Here is an 11,016-nt window from a genome sequence, read left to right on the forward strand (position 1 = left end):
TAAAAAAACTATCTTCATAGCAAAATTACTTGGCGCAGTCGCAGTGCGAACATTGTGCATGCGTACTAAGCAGAAAAACGCTGCGATGCGAAGAAAATTACAGAGCGAACGACTCGGAATGAGGGCCTGTATGTTAATGGCCATAGACCTAAACGTGCTTGTTATTACAGAAAGTGCCTGCTCAATCACATTGGACTTGTGATTCATTAACGACATACTGGTCCTTTAATGAAGATCTTACCGTTCACTTGCTGTTTCCATATATCCTATTGATACTGGAGTTCCTAAGGATCTTCTTCAGGGTCATGCTTCTCCTAGGCAAATCATTACTGTCCCCGTCCCCGTCCCCTAATGTTACTATTTTATTGAGATATAATGATAGTTAATTAGAGGTAAATTCACCACTGACTTCAAGTGCTCTCCAATAATTCTATTTCTCCAAGTCATTAACATTGACATTTATAGCCAAAAGCTGTAATATATTAAAGCTCATATATATTATCTCTCCACTAATGTGTGCCTATTATTTGACTGTATATTTATATATTTAGATGTTTTTATATATTTACTAGCGCTCTCCAAACTTTTTTTTTCTTAAATTGTTAACATTATAAATATTTAATTCTCTAGCCAGTGTCATACCTAACATACCTTTATACTGTTTTTTATTACTGAATCCTATTTATTAACATTGTTTTAGCATTGTTTTAGCAAATGTAATCTGGACCACCCTATTTGTCTTATGTAAATAGATAAATAACTGGGATTTTTTTTTATTTTATTTTTTATTTTGAGCAAAATTTGCTTTTAAATAATAATTATGAAACAGTGAGACCCTTAAATGCGGTATGGGTCATTGGGTCGACAAGACTTAGGTCGACAGTCATTAGGTTGACCACTATTGGTCGACATGCATTAGGTCGACATGGTCATTAGGTTGACATGGAAAAAGGTCGACATAAGTTTTTTTTCTTTTTTGGGTGTAGTTTTCTTCGTAAAGTGACGGGGAACCCCAAAGGTGCCTCGCTCCGCTACCGCTGCACTCGGCACAGGTTACTATTCCCAATTGTAGTCCACGTGGATCGGAAAGTATGAAAAAGTAAAAAAAAAAAATGTGAAAAACTCATGTTGACCTTTTTCCATGTCAACCTAGTACATGTCGACCTAATGACCATGTCGTCCCAATGTGTGTCGACCAATAGTGGTCAAACTAATGACTGTCGACCAAACTGTTGTCGACCTAATGACAGTAAGACCCTTAAATGCTGGCTTTACTTGCAGGTCACCGTCAGTCATTAAAACTGTTTTCCATAAAATTGTGTTTGAGCATTCACATATAGGTACACGTGCCAGAAGCATACAGATTTCCTATTTTTCTAACATTTCCGTCTCAGTCTTTGTTACATAACTGCTTTCAAATTATTAATGTATTTAATATGTATGGGGAAAGTCATCAATAAAAGTGCCTTCATTTCAAAATATACAGCACCGTGGATGTTGCTAGCAGCTTATAAATAAGTGATAATGATGATAATAAGAGTTTTCAGTCAAAAAAAAAAAACAGAAAAAAAGGAAAAGGAAATTTGAGCAGTGTTTGGAAAATAAATGAGTAAACAACAACCAAGATGCAGTACTATAATTACTGTTTATTGTTCCAATACTTATCTCATGACTTATTGGGTAACTCAAAGGTTCATATAAACTGAAGACACTGAACCATTGTCACCCAAATCCACACGGGTGCCGAGAGGTGGGGGTGGAAGGGTACTAATTACCTGGACCCACTCTTGTTGTAGAGGCCCAACAGGGATCTGGTCCAGCTGTGCTGGGGAAAGAGTGCCCCTTCCTCTGCGCACACAGACACTGCTGGGCAACTCATCATTCGTCACTCATCATTTTCAGGCTTTTTTTTTCGGGTGGGTGTGGCCATGGTCAAACTGGGGCATGAAGGGCCTATCGGGGGAATGCAGTGGTAGGGCCCATGTTTAGGGGTATGACCAGTCACCAGAGAAGAGTGTGGCCAGCCACCACATTGGTTTGCCAATTAGAGCGTGCATGGGTTGGTCCCCTTGATAAAAATATACAGTAAATATGTAAATATGACTAGTGCAAGCATGGTAATGAACCAAAATAATAACAGCAATGCACTGTAGAGAATACACCATAGTCCTGTGCAGTATAAGGTAACATATAGTATGTATATAGTATAATTCAAGTGCACAGTCTGGAATCTGATCCCTAGAGGATGAAGTGGGCCCTCAGACAGTGGGGTCTACTGGGGGGGTTTCCTTGTATCATTGTACCCCCTGTGGGCCAGTACAACCCTGGGTGTTGCTATGCTCCCAAGATTTGGCTATGCCTATCCATCATCCAGCCCTGTCATTTCTCTCTACAACCCTGTAAATCCATGCCCATTAATCTCACCCAGGCCGGGCGATAGGAAGGGGTCAAAGGGGACACTCGTCCCGGGCCCCGACGTTGTGAGGGACCCCAAGGTAAAGGTGTGGCAGTGCGGCAGCAGCAGTATGGCATGGATTTAAATAATTGTATAAATCATGGCAGCGCACCGGCCGCAGCCCACCCGCTGTGTAGTTAAAAGCTTTCTCTGACGTCCTAGTGGATGCTGGGAACTCCGTAAGGACCATGGGGAATAGCGGCTCCGCAGGAGACTGGGCACATCTAAAGAAAGCTTTAGGATCACCTGGTGTGCACTGGCTCCTCCCCCTATGACCCTCCTCCAAGCCTCAGTTAGATTTCTGTGCCCGACGAGAAGGGTGCACACTAGGGGCTCTCCTGAGCTCTTTGTGAAAGTTTTAGTTTAGGTTTATTATTTTCAGTGAGACCTGCTGGCAACAGGCTCACTGCATCGAGGGACTAAGGGGAGAAGAAGCGAACTCACCTGCGTGCAGAGTGGATTGGGCTTCTTAGGCTACTGGACATTAGCTCCAGAGGGACGATCACAGGTTCAGCCTGGATGGGTCACCGGAGCCGCGCCGCCGTCCCCCTTACAGAGCCAGAAGAGCGAAGAGGTCCGGAAAAATCGGCGGCAGAAGACGATCCTGTCTTCAGATAAGGTAGCGCACAGCACCGCAGCTGTGCGCCATTGCTCTCAGCACACTTCACACTCCGGTCACTGAGGGTGCAGGGCCCTGGGGGGGGGGCAGCGCCCTGAGACGCAATAAATCGATAAAAAAACCTTATATGGCTAAAATAAATGCATCACATATAACTCCTGGGCTATATGGATGCATTTAACCCCTGCCAAAACATACAGAAAAAGGATGATAAGGACGCCGAGAAAGGGGCGGAGCCTATCTCCTCAGCACACTGGCGCCATTTTCCCTCACAGCTCAGTTGGAGGGAAGCTCCCTGGCTCTCCCCTGCAGTCACTACACTACAGAAAGGGGTTAAAAAAGAGAGGGGGGCACAAATTAGGCGCAGTATATAACAATACAGCAGCTATAAAGGGAAAAACACTTATATAAGGTTATCCCTGTATATATATAGCGCTCTGGTGTGTGCTGGCAAACTCTTCCTCTGTCTCCCCAAAGGGCTAGTGGGGTCCTGTCCTCTATCAGAGCATTCCCTGTGTGTGTGCTGTGTGTCGGTACGTTGGTGTCGACATGTATGAGGAGAAAAATGATGAGGAGACGGAGTAGAGTGTCTGAAATAGTGTTGTCACCCCCTAGGGGGTCGACACCTGAGTGGATGTACTGTTGAAATTGCGTGACAGTGTCAGCTTTGTATAAAAGACAGTGGTTGACATGAGACAGCCGGCTACTCAGCTTGTGCATGTCCAGACGTCTCATACAGGGGCCCTAAAGCGCTCGTTACCTCAGATACAGACGCCGACAGGGGTACTGACTCCTGTGTCGACGGTGAAGAGACAACCGTGATTTCCAATAGGGCCACACATTGCATGATTGAGGCAATGGAAAAAGTTTACACTTTTCTGATAATATGAATACCACCAAAAAAAGGGGTATTATGTTTGGTGAGGAAAAACTTCCTGTAGTTTTCCTGAATCTGAGAAATAAAATGAGGTGTGTGATGATGCGTGGGTTTCCCCCCGATAACAATTGATATTTTCTAAAAAGTTATTGGCAGTATACCTTTTCCCGCCAGAGGTTAGGGTGCGTTGGGAAACACCCCCTAGGGTGGATAAAGCGCTCACACGCTTGTAAAAACAAGGGCTCTACCCTCTCCTGAGATGGCCGCCCTTAAGGATCCTGCTGATAGAAAGCAGGAGCGTATCCTAAAATGTATTTACACACATACTGGTGTTATACTGCGACCAGCAATCGCCTCAGCCTGGATGTGCAGTGCTGGGTTGGCGTGGTCGGATTCCCTGACTGGAAATATGATATCCTAGATAAGGACAGTATATTATTGCCTATAGAGCAATTAAAAGATGCATTTCTATATATGCAGGATGCACAGCGGAATATTTGCCGACTGGCATCAAGTATAAGTGCGTTGTCCAATTATTCCAGTAAAGTGGTCAGGTGATGCGGATTCCAAACGGCATTTGGAAGTATTGCCTTAAAAGAGGGGATGTACCCCAGGTCGCCTCTCAAAATAAGACGCCGTATTATCAGGCGCAGTCCTGGTTGGCAAGCGGACAAAAGGGTTCCTCTTTTCTGCTCGTGACAGAGGGAGAGGAAAATGGCTGCAGAGATCAGCCAGTTCCAAGGAACAGAAACCCTTTTCCGCCGCTGCCAAGCCCTCAGTATGACGCTAGGGCTTTACAAGTTCAGGCACGGTGGGGTCCCGTTCTCAATGAATTTCAGTGCGCAGTGGGCTCACTCGCAAGTAGACCCCTGGATCCTTCAGATAATATTTCAGGGGTACAAATTGGAATTCGAGACGTATTCCCCTCGCCGTTTCCAAAAGTCTGTTTTACCGACGTCTCCCGCTGACAGGGAGGCAGTTTTGGAAGCCATTCACAAGCTGTATTCCCAGCAGGTGATAATCAAGGTACCCCTCCTGCAACAGGGAACGGGGTATTATTCCACACTATTGTGGTACCGAAGCCAGACGGCTCGGTGAGACCGATTTTAAAATCTAAAATCTAAAATCTTTGAACACTTGCATACAGAGGTTCAAATTCAAAATTGAGTCACTCAGAGCAGTGATTGCAAACCTGGAAGAAGGGGACTACATGATGTCTCGGGACATCAAGGAGGCTTACCTTCATGTCAAAATTTACCCTTCTCACCAAGGGTATTTCAGGTTATGGTACAGAACTGTATCAGTTCGGACGCTGCCGTAGGGATGGTCCACGGCACCCCGGTCTTTACTGAAGTAATGACCGAAATGATGATATTCCTTCGAAGGAAGGGAATTTTAGTTATCCTTTACTTGGACGATTCCCTGATAAGGGTAAGATCCAGGGAACAGTTGGAGATCGGTGTAGCACTATATCAGGTAGTGTTGCGGCAGCACGATTGGATTTTCAATATTCCAAAATCGCAGCTGGTTCCGACGACTTGCCTTCTGTTCCTAGGGATGATTCTGGACATAGTCCAGAAAGAAGGTGCTTCTCCCGGAGGAGAAAGCCAGGGAGTTATCCGAGCTAGTCAGGAACCTCCTAAAACCGAACCAAGTCTCAGTGCATCAATGCACAAGGGTTCTGGGTAAAAATGGTGGCTTCCTACGAAGCAATCCCATTCGGCAGATTCCACGCACAGTGGAACCTTCTGGACAAATGGTCCGGGTCGCATCTTCAGATGCTTCAGCGGATAACCCTGTCACCAGGGACAAGGGTATCCCTCCTGTGGTGGTTGCAGAGTGCTCATCTTCTAGAGGGCCGCAGATTCGGCATTCGGGACTGGGTCCTGGTGGCCACGGATGCCAGCCTGCGAGGCTTGGGAGCAGTCACACAGGGAAGGAATTTCCAGGGCTTATGGTCAAGCCTGGAGACATCTCTTCATATAAACATTCTGGAACTAAGGGCCATTTACAATGCCCTAAGTCAAGCGAAACCCCTGCTTCAGGGTCAGGCGGTATTGATCCAATCGGACAACATCACGTCAGTCGCCCACGTAAACAGACAGGGCGGCACGAGAAGCAGGAAGGCAATGGCAGAAGCTGCAAGGATTTTCGCTGGGCGGAAAATCATGTGATAGCACTGTCAGCAGTGTTCATTCCGGGAGTGGACAACTGGGAAGCAGACTTCCTCAGCAGACACGACCTTCACCCGGGAGAGTGGGGACTTCACCCAGAAGTCTTCCACCTGATTGTAAACCGTTGGGAAAAACAAAAGGTGGACATAATGGCGTCCCGTCTAAACAAAAAACTAGACAGATATTGCGCCAGGTCAAGGGACCCTCAGGCAATAGCGGTGGACGCTCTGGTAACACCGTGGGTGTACCAGTCAGTGTATGTGTTCCCTCCTCTGCCCCTCATACCAAAAGTACTGAGAATCATAAGAAGGAGAGGAGTAAGAACTATACTCGTGGTTCCGGATTGGCCAAGAAGGACTTGGTATCCGGAACTTCAAGAGATGCTCACGGACGAACCGTGGCCTCTACCTCTAAGAAAGGACCTGCTCCAGCAAGGGCCTTGTCTGTTCCAAGACTTACCGCGGCTGCGTTTGACGGCATGGCGGTTGAACGCCGGATCCTGAAGATCCCTACCCTGGTCAAGGCCAGGAAAGACGTAACCGCAAAACATTATCACCGCATTTGGCGAAAATATGTTGCGTGGGGTGAGGCCAAGAAGGCCCCTACAGAGAAATTTCAACTGGGTCGTTTCCTCCATTTCCTGCAAACAGGACGGTCTATGGGCCTAAAATTAGGGCCCATTAAGGTTCAAATTTCGGCCCTGTCGATTTTCTTCCAAAAAGAACTGGCTTCAGTGCCTGAAGTTCAGGCATTTGTAAAAGGGGTACTGCATATACAGTCTCCTTTTGTGCCTCCAGTGGCACATTGGGGATCTCAATGTTGTGTTGAGTTTCCTAAAGTCACATTGGTTTGAACCACTCACCACTGTGGACTTAAAATATCTCACATGGAAGTGACGAGTTAGCCCTGGTTTCAGCCAGGCGGGTGTCAGAATTGGCGGCTTTATCATATAAAAGCCCTTACTTAATATTTCATTCTGAAAGGGTAGAATTGAGGACTCGTCCTCAAATTTTCTACCTAAGGTGGTTTCTGCATTTCACATGAACCAACCTATTGTGGTACCTGCGGCTACTAAGGACTTGGAGGATTCCAAGTTGCTTGACGTGGTCAGGACCCTGAAAATACATGTTTCCAGGACGGCTGGAGTCAGAAAATCTGACTCGCTGTTTATCCTGTATGCACCCAACAAACTGGGTGCTCCTGCTTCTAAGCAGACTATTGCTCGTTGGATTTGTAGTACAATTCAGCTTGCACATTCTGTGGCAGGCCTGCCACAGCCAAAAATCTGTAAATGCCCACTCCACAAGGAAGGTGGGCTCATCTTGGGCAGCTGCCCGAGGGGTCTCGGCTTTACAACTTTGCCGAGCAGTTACTTGGTCAGGAGCAAATACGTTTGTAAAATTCTACAAATTTGATATCTTGGCTGAGGAGGACCTGGAGTTCTCTCATTCGGTGATGCAGGGTCATCCGCACTCTCCCGCCCGTTTGGGAGCTTTGGTATAATCCCCATGGTCCTTACGGAGTTCCCAGCATCCACTAGGACGTCAGAGAAAATAAGAATTTACTTACCGATAAATCTATTTCTCGTAGTCCGTAGTGGATGCTGGGCGCCCATCCCAAGTGCGGATTGTCTGCAATACTGGTACATAGTTATTGTTACCAAAAAAAAAAAAATCGGGTTATTATTGTTGTTGTGAGCCATCTTTTCAGAGGCTCCGCTGTTATCATGCTGTTAACTGGGTTCAGATCACAGGTTGTACGGTGTGATTGGTGTGGCTGGTATGAGTCTTACCCGGGATTCAAAATCCTTCCTTATTGTGTACGCTCGTCCGGGCACAGTATCCTAACTGAGGCTTGGAGGAGGGTCATAGGGGGAGGAGCCAGTGCACACCAGGTGATCCTAAAGCTTTCTTTAGATGTGCCCAGTCTCCTGCGGAGCCGCTATTCCCCATGGTCCTTACGGAGTTCCCAGCATCCACTACGGACTACGAGAAATAGAATTATCGGTAAGTAAATTCTTATTTTTACTAATTGCTTTTTTCGTCATTCAGCCCCCCCACTGCCCCCGGCCAAGCGCACAGGTCAGCTGTCCGGAACTTCGGAAGCCAGTACCCGTGTGCAGTGAGGTAGTGCTGTGCACGTTGCTGCGTTCTACCCTCCTCTCCTCCTAGTAGGATCGAGACTGTGGCCAGAGACTGCAGGGATGGTGCGCAGACACATTCAGGCAGGCTGGCTGGCTGGCAGCTTGTTGTGGGGACTCGGGACTATGTATATATATATATATTGTCAAAATGTATAAATGTGCGCTCATGTGGATCAAATATAATCTGTAGTAAAATATAAAAATATTCTCTTCTAATTAAAATATTTTCACATGCATTCCTCACAAACGTGGGTGGCAGCTGATAACAAATTATGGCGATTAGAATGCGTAAAAAATAGAAGTAATCAGCGCCTAATGATGCCCAGAAAATGACGGTGGGGACAAAGAATTAAATCTAGTGAAAAAAATGGGACAAACACTTATCTCAGATAGGTATCACTTTTGCATATCACTGTGATGATATTGGTCTGAGGACCGAAGATCTCTATCTGAGATAAGTGTTTGTCCCATTTTTTTCACTAGATTTAATTCTTTGTCCCATTTATTTAAAGTGCCATATGATGTTAATATTATGGTCTTAGGCCCTCATTCCGAGTTGATCGGTCGCAAGGCGAATTTAGCAGAGTTACACACGCTAAGCCGCCGCCTACTGGGAGTGAATCTTAGCTTCTTAAAATTGCGACCGATGTATTCGCAATATTGCGATTACTAACTACTTAGCAGTTTCAGAGTAGCTCCAGACTTACTCTGCCTGTGCGATCAGTTCAGTGCTTGTCGTTCCTGGTTGACGTCACAAACACACCCAGCGTTCGCCCAGGCACTCCCACCGTTTCTCCAGCCACTCCTGCGTTTTTTCCGGAAACGGTAGCGTTTTCAGCCACACGCCCCTGAAACGCCGTGTTTCCGCCCAGTAACACCCATTTCCTGTCAATCACATTACGTTCGCCGGAGCGAAGAAAAAGCCGTGAGTAAAAATACTTTCTTCATAGTAAAGTTACTTGGCGCAGTCGCAGTGCGAACATTGCGCATGCGTACTAAGCGGATTTTCACTGCGATGCGATGAAAAATACCGAGCGAACAACTTTGGAATGAGGGCCTTAGTTTCTGATTGAAAAAGGAAGTTGTGATAGAGATGAATCACAGCTGTGTAAGTAAAAAGGGTCAATTGGACCTATGCTTTGATTCGGCCCTATAATGATTGATTGTTAATTCCTCCCAATTTTTCTGCATTATTATGGACAGTATTGATCAATTAGCAATTTTCTTTCGATAATCAGTATGTAGTAAAACGTTTAGTATATAAAAAATCCCTTACAGAAGTAATACTAATGAGGAGGTTAATGAACTATGCATAAAAACTGACATCAGCATGGTCTCCTATATTTAAGTGAGTAAGATGTATTCATTGACCTTTAAATTCCACCTGTAAATGATATTGTTGGTATCATCTTTGTTATATAGGTGGCATATAAGATGGCCACAACAATATTTCTTATATACAATTTTTGTATATTATATTGGAGTGATAAAAAACTGTTTTACTCTTATCCCTTTTAGGGAATATTACATCATCTAATTTCAACCTAATTGTTATTTTCTGTTACGATGAAGTCTATTTAGGTATGTATTGCCCAATGAATTATATTGTGTATATATATGTTTGGTTGTGGTGAATTAGTTTTTATTTCATAAATTGTGTGGACCCTAAAATGAGTGCCACTACTGTAGGATATTTTATAGCTTTTGGTTGCCTCTTCACTTCTAGACCCCCCTTTATGTATTATTCCCACCAATTGAATAGAAGTAATGATAAAGATGATTGGTTTACTCTATATACTGTATATCTCACATATTATTGATGAGAATATAAATGTTGACGAATCTGGTGAATTCTGTTATAAGGTCCATATCTTCCGACCCTCCCTCCCTCTTGCTTGGATTATGAATATAGGTATAATGTTTATTGATTATTGTAACGGTAATGTTTCAGATACCTTATCAATTGAAACGAACGTGTGATTGGATGTAACATTGAGAATTGAAACCAGTTTTAACCAGTGATAATCCATTCTGTTATAAGAACTGGTATGTATGTCCATCCATACTTGATTTCAACAGAGTACTCGTTATGATAATTTTGTGTTGATTTAAAATTAGTTATGAAGATTATGTGATTTACATATTTCCCTCTGTAACTATTTAGATTGTAAACCCCTGATGAAGTCCTAATGGACGAAACGCGTTGGGTTTCGCGATATTGGGTTAATAAAGCCTTTACTACAAGCATCTGGTTGGAGACACATCTCTTTCAAGTTCTGACTGTGATCACCTGACTGTAAATTCCTCACATCAACTGAAAAATGTTCATGTATAAGATTGTTATATTGTTTTATTGAATTTTTAGAAATTTGTACCAATGACGAATGTTTAGGTTACAAATATCGTTCGTTTGTGTATGAATAAAAACTTTTAAACATTGTCATACTAAAGGCGTATTGGCTCCCACGAGAATCTTTTTCTATTCCCTATCTACTCTTAATACCTCATCTGACAGAGGGTATTTCTTAGTGGTTTGAGACTAGTGGTATAGCGCAAAAAAAGGGTTACCTTTTGTTTTGTAATATATATATATATATATATATATATATAATATATATATGTATTTATATATAAATTTTAACCTACCAGTATATTTTTGGATTGTGGGAGGAAACCCATGCAAGCACAGACAGAATATACAAACTCCACACAGGTAGGACCATGGTGGGAAATTAACCCATGACCTCA

General features: G+C 44.0%; 1 long non-coding RNA gene across 1 annotated transcript in view; it reads left to right on the plus strand.

Moving 5' to 3' along the window:
- Nucleotides 1-10,593, plus strand: part of LOC134911823 (uncharacterized) — a 69,703-nt gene extending 59,110 nt beyond the window's left edge. The window contains exons 2-4 of the long non-coding RNA XR_010176873.1: nucleotides 9,787-9,849; nucleotides 10,220-10,314; nucleotides 10,433-10,593. This is a non-coding gene — a long non-coding RNA (uncharacterized LOC134911823). The remainder of the gene's footprint in view (nucleotides 1-9,786; nucleotides 9,850-10,219; nucleotides 10,315-10,432) is intronic.
- The last annotated feature ends 423 nt before the right edge of the window (nucleotides 10,594-11,016 follow it).

This window comes from Pseudophryne corroboree, chromosome 4, assembly GCF_028390025.1.
Source record: "Pseudophryne corroboree isolate aPseCor3 chromosome 4, aPseCor3.hap2, whole genome shotgun sequence".
Taxonomy (NCBI): domain Eukaryota; kingdom Metazoa; phylum Chordata; class Amphibia; order Anura; family Myobatrachidae; genus Pseudophryne; species Pseudophryne corroboree.